The sequence below is a fragment of the Cryptomeria japonica genome, chromosome 2, assembly GCF_030272615.1.
Source record: "Cryptomeria japonica chromosome 2, Sugi_1.0, whole genome shotgun sequence".
In the NCBI taxonomy this organism is placed as follows: Eukaryota; Viridiplantae; Streptophyta; class Pinopsida; order Cupressales; family Cupressaceae; genus Cryptomeria; species Cryptomeria japonica.
Window position 1 is genome coordinate 92,776,646 of NC_081406.1, and position 6,133 is coordinate 92,782,778.

Consider the following 6,133-nt stretch of genomic DNA (forward strand, 5'->3'; position numbering starts at 1 on the left):
ACTTTGAGAGTTCTTATCGTGACACCTTAAGACCCATTTGAGGTTATGAGGTTTCCACATGGTAGCTAATCCCCCTAAAGTTACATCAACATTCATAGCTATAGAACTAGAAAAAGGCCAAATAAAATTACAAACCTTTCAAAAGGCTTCAAAACTCATTTTAGTTTCTTGTAGAAGTAAAATGTCTAGCTTCAACTCTTCCACCAATTTGTTTTAATAAAAATTGCTTATGGGAACCATTCAATCCCTAAATATTTTGAGAAAGAATAGTCATTTCCTTTTATTACATGAGCATAGCTACTGTAGAGTACTTTGGCTATCATTCTAGCCACATCCTTAGTTGCATTTGATTACCAAATTTTCTTTGTGAATTTCCTACCAAGCTTAGAATCCTTCCCCACATCCATAATTTTCCTTGTACTCTTAAGGATTGGGCTCTTATGTGCATGGAAGAGGGGGTCTTCAAAATAGTGCATCCTTCCTCTATTTTGTTATGATGAACCTCACCATTTTTAGGTGTTTAAGGAGAGATAACCATTGAGTTATCTATCACATTGACACCATAGTCTAGAATAGAAAGGGCCCATCCTTGTAGAAGGTTAATGAGCCAAGGAGAATCAAACCTAGATACATCTGCAAAGGGAGAGGTCTGCTTCAAGAAAACTAGTCCCATAAAGGGAACAATATCAAGAATAAGGTGAGAGATAAAATCCTTCACCAAGGTCAAAATTAGTAGAGTGGCAGAACTCCTTTGAGATTCTCTATATATTAGAAGGCATTGGTAGATAGACCTCCAAAGAAAATTTAGGAGGATATTTTGTGACCCCATGCAGAGGGGGGTCCTCACTATGACTTAAAGCCAGGGGGTAACTTCTCACTAATCATTGACAATGAGGAAGCCATGACTTTGGCCCCCACATCCTCAATCATTAAAGCCTTAGAACCAAAAATAGCTACCCTAAAAGTTGAAGAAGAACCCATCGGACCCTTACCTTTTATCTTTTGGGGCAAAATTTTTTGGCCAACTTTGGGACAATAATTGCTAAGTGTCCTGTAAAGGAGAAACATTCGCAATAGTGAGTCAGGTTTTCAAAATTGAGAGGCTAAGTTCATGAGATTTCAGTTCAATCAATAGAGGTAAGGAAAAACTAGACACAACACTCATGCAGAACTATGCAAACACCAAACAAGATCTTTATTTAGTGATCGAATCTAGATAAATTTACTACCCAAAAGAGTTGGCTATACTGGAAATGATATATTTGTCCCAAATTCCTGGGGCAGTCCCAAGAACCACACCCAAGTCGAGATGGCTCATGGAAAATAAACTTTAGGATCAAAACTCGAGCACCATTTGCAAAGGAGCAATTGTTGTTTCCCAAAAACCTAGGGTCCCGAAATATGAAGATGAATATAGTCCTCCTAAAGAGAAAAGGAAAAGCATAACATACCTTTAGAAAGCATAGAAGTCATCACACTGCCTCATCAACCACTCAAGTTCCACCCACATACAAACCGTAGCAATCTCAAGAAGCCTACCTAGAAACTTTTCAACTAGCCAGTTATCCATTTTGACAAGGTTATGGTTCAGGGATCAATATTTAATATTTAAACATGTTCCCTTATCTAAATTCTCAATAGAGACACCATTCATAAGACTAAATTGACCACTATTGAAAAGGTCCTTCCAAGTCCCCTAGGGATTGTTGTCAAATGATACCATCGAAGAAGGAGAGGACCCGCAAACCTTTTTAATAGCATTAACATATTTCTTAGCAAGCATGAAATGATTCCTAAATAATGTCCCACTTTCACTTTGGAGGCCTCCCTCCACATGGATTTTTGGGTACAAAAGATGATTGTCCAGATGTAAATCCTAATAGTGATATGACAAGAGGAAGGTTCCATTAGAAGAAACTCGTTCATTTCCTCAATACACTTGTCCTTCCTCTATATAGGTACACTCTTGATCGAAGAGACTCCCACCCACCTCTTGCAAAGAACATTTCTTTTTTTTCTAGATACTAACTATTATCACATTAATGTTAATTCATAAGGAGGAAATTATTTTAAATAAAAACTCAAATAGACCATAATTTTTTTTAAAGACTTTTATGGCCAACTTTGTCTTGTCTTACAAAATTCCTAAGTAACCTAGAGTAATTAGTCAATTGTTATTTAAGAATATATCATTAAATTGCATGTATGATAGAGATATAAGCTAAGTAAAAATAGTGAAGATTAAAACTTAGTAATTTCATCAATAAAGTATTATGCACTTTCATATGCTATCAAATAAAAGATGACGATGGTCATAGGGATACCCTAGACTAACAAAAATGATGGCTATGAAGTGGCAAGTTAATTTTAAGATACAAATTCATACCAACTATATGAGGTTTGACTTTGTAGAAGCATTAGAAAAGTAGATGTTATTAATGTTAACGAATGACAAGAGAGCATTCTTATTCTCTATATGCTTGTGATTGAAATTTGTTTGGAGAAAATAGGTGTGTGAGATAGAGATACGTATGAAGAGGCAATGAATTAGGGAGGGAGTCGTCCAAGGTCCATTCAAAGCCTGTAGTCCAAAAGAAGAGGGGTTGAACATGAGACAATAGTTTTTATTTAAGTATAATGTTAGGGATTGACACAGGTAGCCAGCCATTTAAAAGGGGGAGCAACTATAGTAGAGTCGAAGAAACCTTTACAATTAGTCTCTAGGACATTCAATAATTCCACAAGTAGGATGATAGGGTTCAAGTGAGGTCCAATAGGGTTCAATTAAGGGTCACTAGCTAGGGACAGAGAGAAATAAAAATTATAAAGTTTGAGAATTAACTCTTGGTGAAGGGTTAATACATCCTTCAACTTAGGCACAACAACAGATTGAGATATAAGTGAAAAAATCTATGAAGGAAAGTTCATATTAACACCATGCCTAAAGTGATTCAACGTAGGAAAAATTTATGAATGGAATCTTTTGTACCTACCATCAAAAGTAACATATTTCATCAAGATAAGATTTACATCTTTCCATTTAGTAGGGAAGTCCTCTCTATTGAGCCCATTCTATAGTTGAGATATTCTCTCACTAGCCACCAAGAATCTCTTAAAATCCTCCTTATAATTTTGTTTTGATTTTTAGGGAACATTGCACCTTCAACTAAAAGCCTAGTAGCAACTTGCAATGAGCTCCATAGAAATAGTGAAAGACACTCTCCCAATATAAACCTACTCTCATGCTAGTAACAGGCAAATTGAACACAGAGAGGGGTCAAAGTATTTCATATCCTCAATGTAGGAGGCAAAATTACACCTCTGTCATAGACCAAAGGACCTCATCCTTTTTACAAGAATCACAATTATCAGGCACGGTTTCAATTAAATCTTCCCCCATGGTAGGCTAGGGCTCAAACAAACCATGTAACTTGAAAGCAGCCAGAAAAGGATAATTTGAGCCTAAAAGCACAAAAGGGCAAACAATAGTGAAGTTTAGAATACCACTATGTTTGTAAATGAGTCTTAATCTAAACAATTTTGACTCTCATGAAAATTATAACATGCCAACAACATAAATTGAACAACAAAACTTTCATCATGGTGGCCACCACACGAAAATGCGAAAATGTTTCTTCTTTTTATTTTACTAGAAGATTGTATCTAAGAAATTGTAATGTACAAATTTGTTATTGATTTTTTAACTTCTAAACATTTATTATTTAAATAAAGATCTTCAAAAGTAATTTCAAAACAAAAAAAAATTCTTGCAATATAAACTTTTGTAATTATTAAACCTCTATTTCTAAGTTGTTTTTCTATTTAAATATTGTTTGCATGGGTTTTGGATATGCTTTTTTAACTTCTTTGATTATTTTGATTCAAAACACATTTGATAAAATCTAATAGTAGTTGGACAATGTCTTCTAACCATTGAATTTTTGATTGATAGTTAGGTTGCATCCACAGTTTGTTATTTCCTTTCTGACCTATTTTTATTTTCAAATTTTTTTGAGGGGAAGATTAAATTGTTTTTGTACTTGAAGCTTTCTAGAAGGTTATTACTGGTTACAAAAGCTTTCTTTTGGTGTATAGAAGATTTTAATAGCTCAAATACTTATTGTTTTTTCTCAATATGTTGGGCTAATGACAAAGCAATAATAGATATTTGCTAGTTTGTTTTTGCTAGCTTTTTTAGTGTGTGATTTTTTTTAATACATGACTATCTAGAAGGTCTACCACTCTTTTTAAAATAAATATCTCTCAACATAAATTTTCAAACGGAATGCTCAACCTTTTCTTAAATAATTAATATTAAATTTCTTAAACAACAAATTCCTTTTGTTTAGAGCTCTTACTTTTTGTATATGCATGGATGAGGATAAAAATAAATCCCCCACTTTAAAATCCCCTGACGGAGTGAAGAAAAAGGAATGAGGACCAACCTTTAATTTGGAGTTTGAAAGAATTGATAAGCTTCCTAATCTTTTCCATGAAAAGAAAATCCAACCTAACCCAATTTTTTTGGGAAGAACAGCAACGTAGCCGTCTTTGTCTACACTAATATTCTCTCTCACCATCTTGCCAAAGATTTTGAATTTGATGTGGAATCTGAAAAGCGAAACCTCCTAGAGCTTCCCAAGGATTACGCGCTATCATTTTTGAATGACAGAGGGCCCCTAGTGCATGTAACAGGGACAAGATTTATGAGTTAGTTTGCCTATAATTTTCAAAGAAAGGACATCAAATGGGACGAGAGCTTTACTTTAATGAAAAGAAGGGAAGAGCTGAGAAGAAAACAGAAACAAAGCGCAAGGTAGTCAAGATCAAAATACAAACTTGTAAGTTGTAAGTTCAAGCATGGGAATAATTAAAGTACCATAATTATGATTGCAATGATGAATATGACCATTTTCTTTATCGACTAGTCCAACAATTTCCACTAATTGTGGAAAGGATAGACTTTTAGTATGAATGCTTTTGTGTATGTTTTTTTTCAGTATAATACAATAACAAATAATTTTGTGAGGAAGGCTCTCTATAGACCTGCAAGATATAACCCATCATTTGGTGGACCAAGAACAGCAATTAACGCTTTGTAAAGTTGTTCAAACAAAGAAGAACTCTCGACTTATATCTTACTGCCGACAAATCTAAACCATGAGGGCATTGCAATAAAGAAAAGGGGTCCCTCACGAATCAAATCAACGAATTGCTTGGACCGAGGAATATGGTTACGTAATTCCAATTACTCTTAGTGGTAGTGGTAGCGTTAGGGAAAAGCATTAATTTCACGCATCTTAATTTTCTAAATTGTACATTGCATTTCAATCATTTTTTTGGTTGTTTTTATATGCAATTTAACTGTTTGTAACAATTGTTTTGGTTTCTGGGCGGTAAAGATAAACATCCTGAGATCTGTTATGTACACGAGTAAAAAAGTGGTCATTTCAAAGTGTCATCCCAAACATATTCCCTATTGTCTCATTACGTGTTTGCTTTGACAACCAAAAAATTTGTACAATTGATCTAATACTTATTGTACAAATGCCCCAATAATTCTTAATTATTAGTACCAATAAAGTTGCAAAATTGATATAATTACTAACTTTTTTCCAACTATTAGATATACCAATGAGTGACAATTGACTCACTAGATATATTTTTTAGTGGACTTTTAATTAATGAAATCCAATAAATAATAATTGAAACATCCACAAAAACTGGTGCCCCTATTCTAAACAAATAGATTACCCAAAGACGCATACAACTATAAAGCAACATGGAAAAACTGAACACTGAAGAATGTGGTTACGTAATTCCAATTACTCTTTGTGGTATAGCTTATAGCTAATTTCATGCCTATTAAGTTTTTATAAGATATATCAGATTTTGATCATTTTTTTGGTTGTCTTTATATGTGACTTAATTGCATTTAACTATTGTTCTGACTTTTGGGTGGTAAAGACAAATGTCGTGGGATCTGTTATGCACACAAGGGTCAAAAAGTAGTCATTTCAAAGTGTCATCCCAAACATACTCTCTATTTGCCCCATTACCTGTTTGATTTGACAACCAGAAAAATTGTACAATTATTCTCATACTTATGTATAAATGCTCCAATAATCCTCAA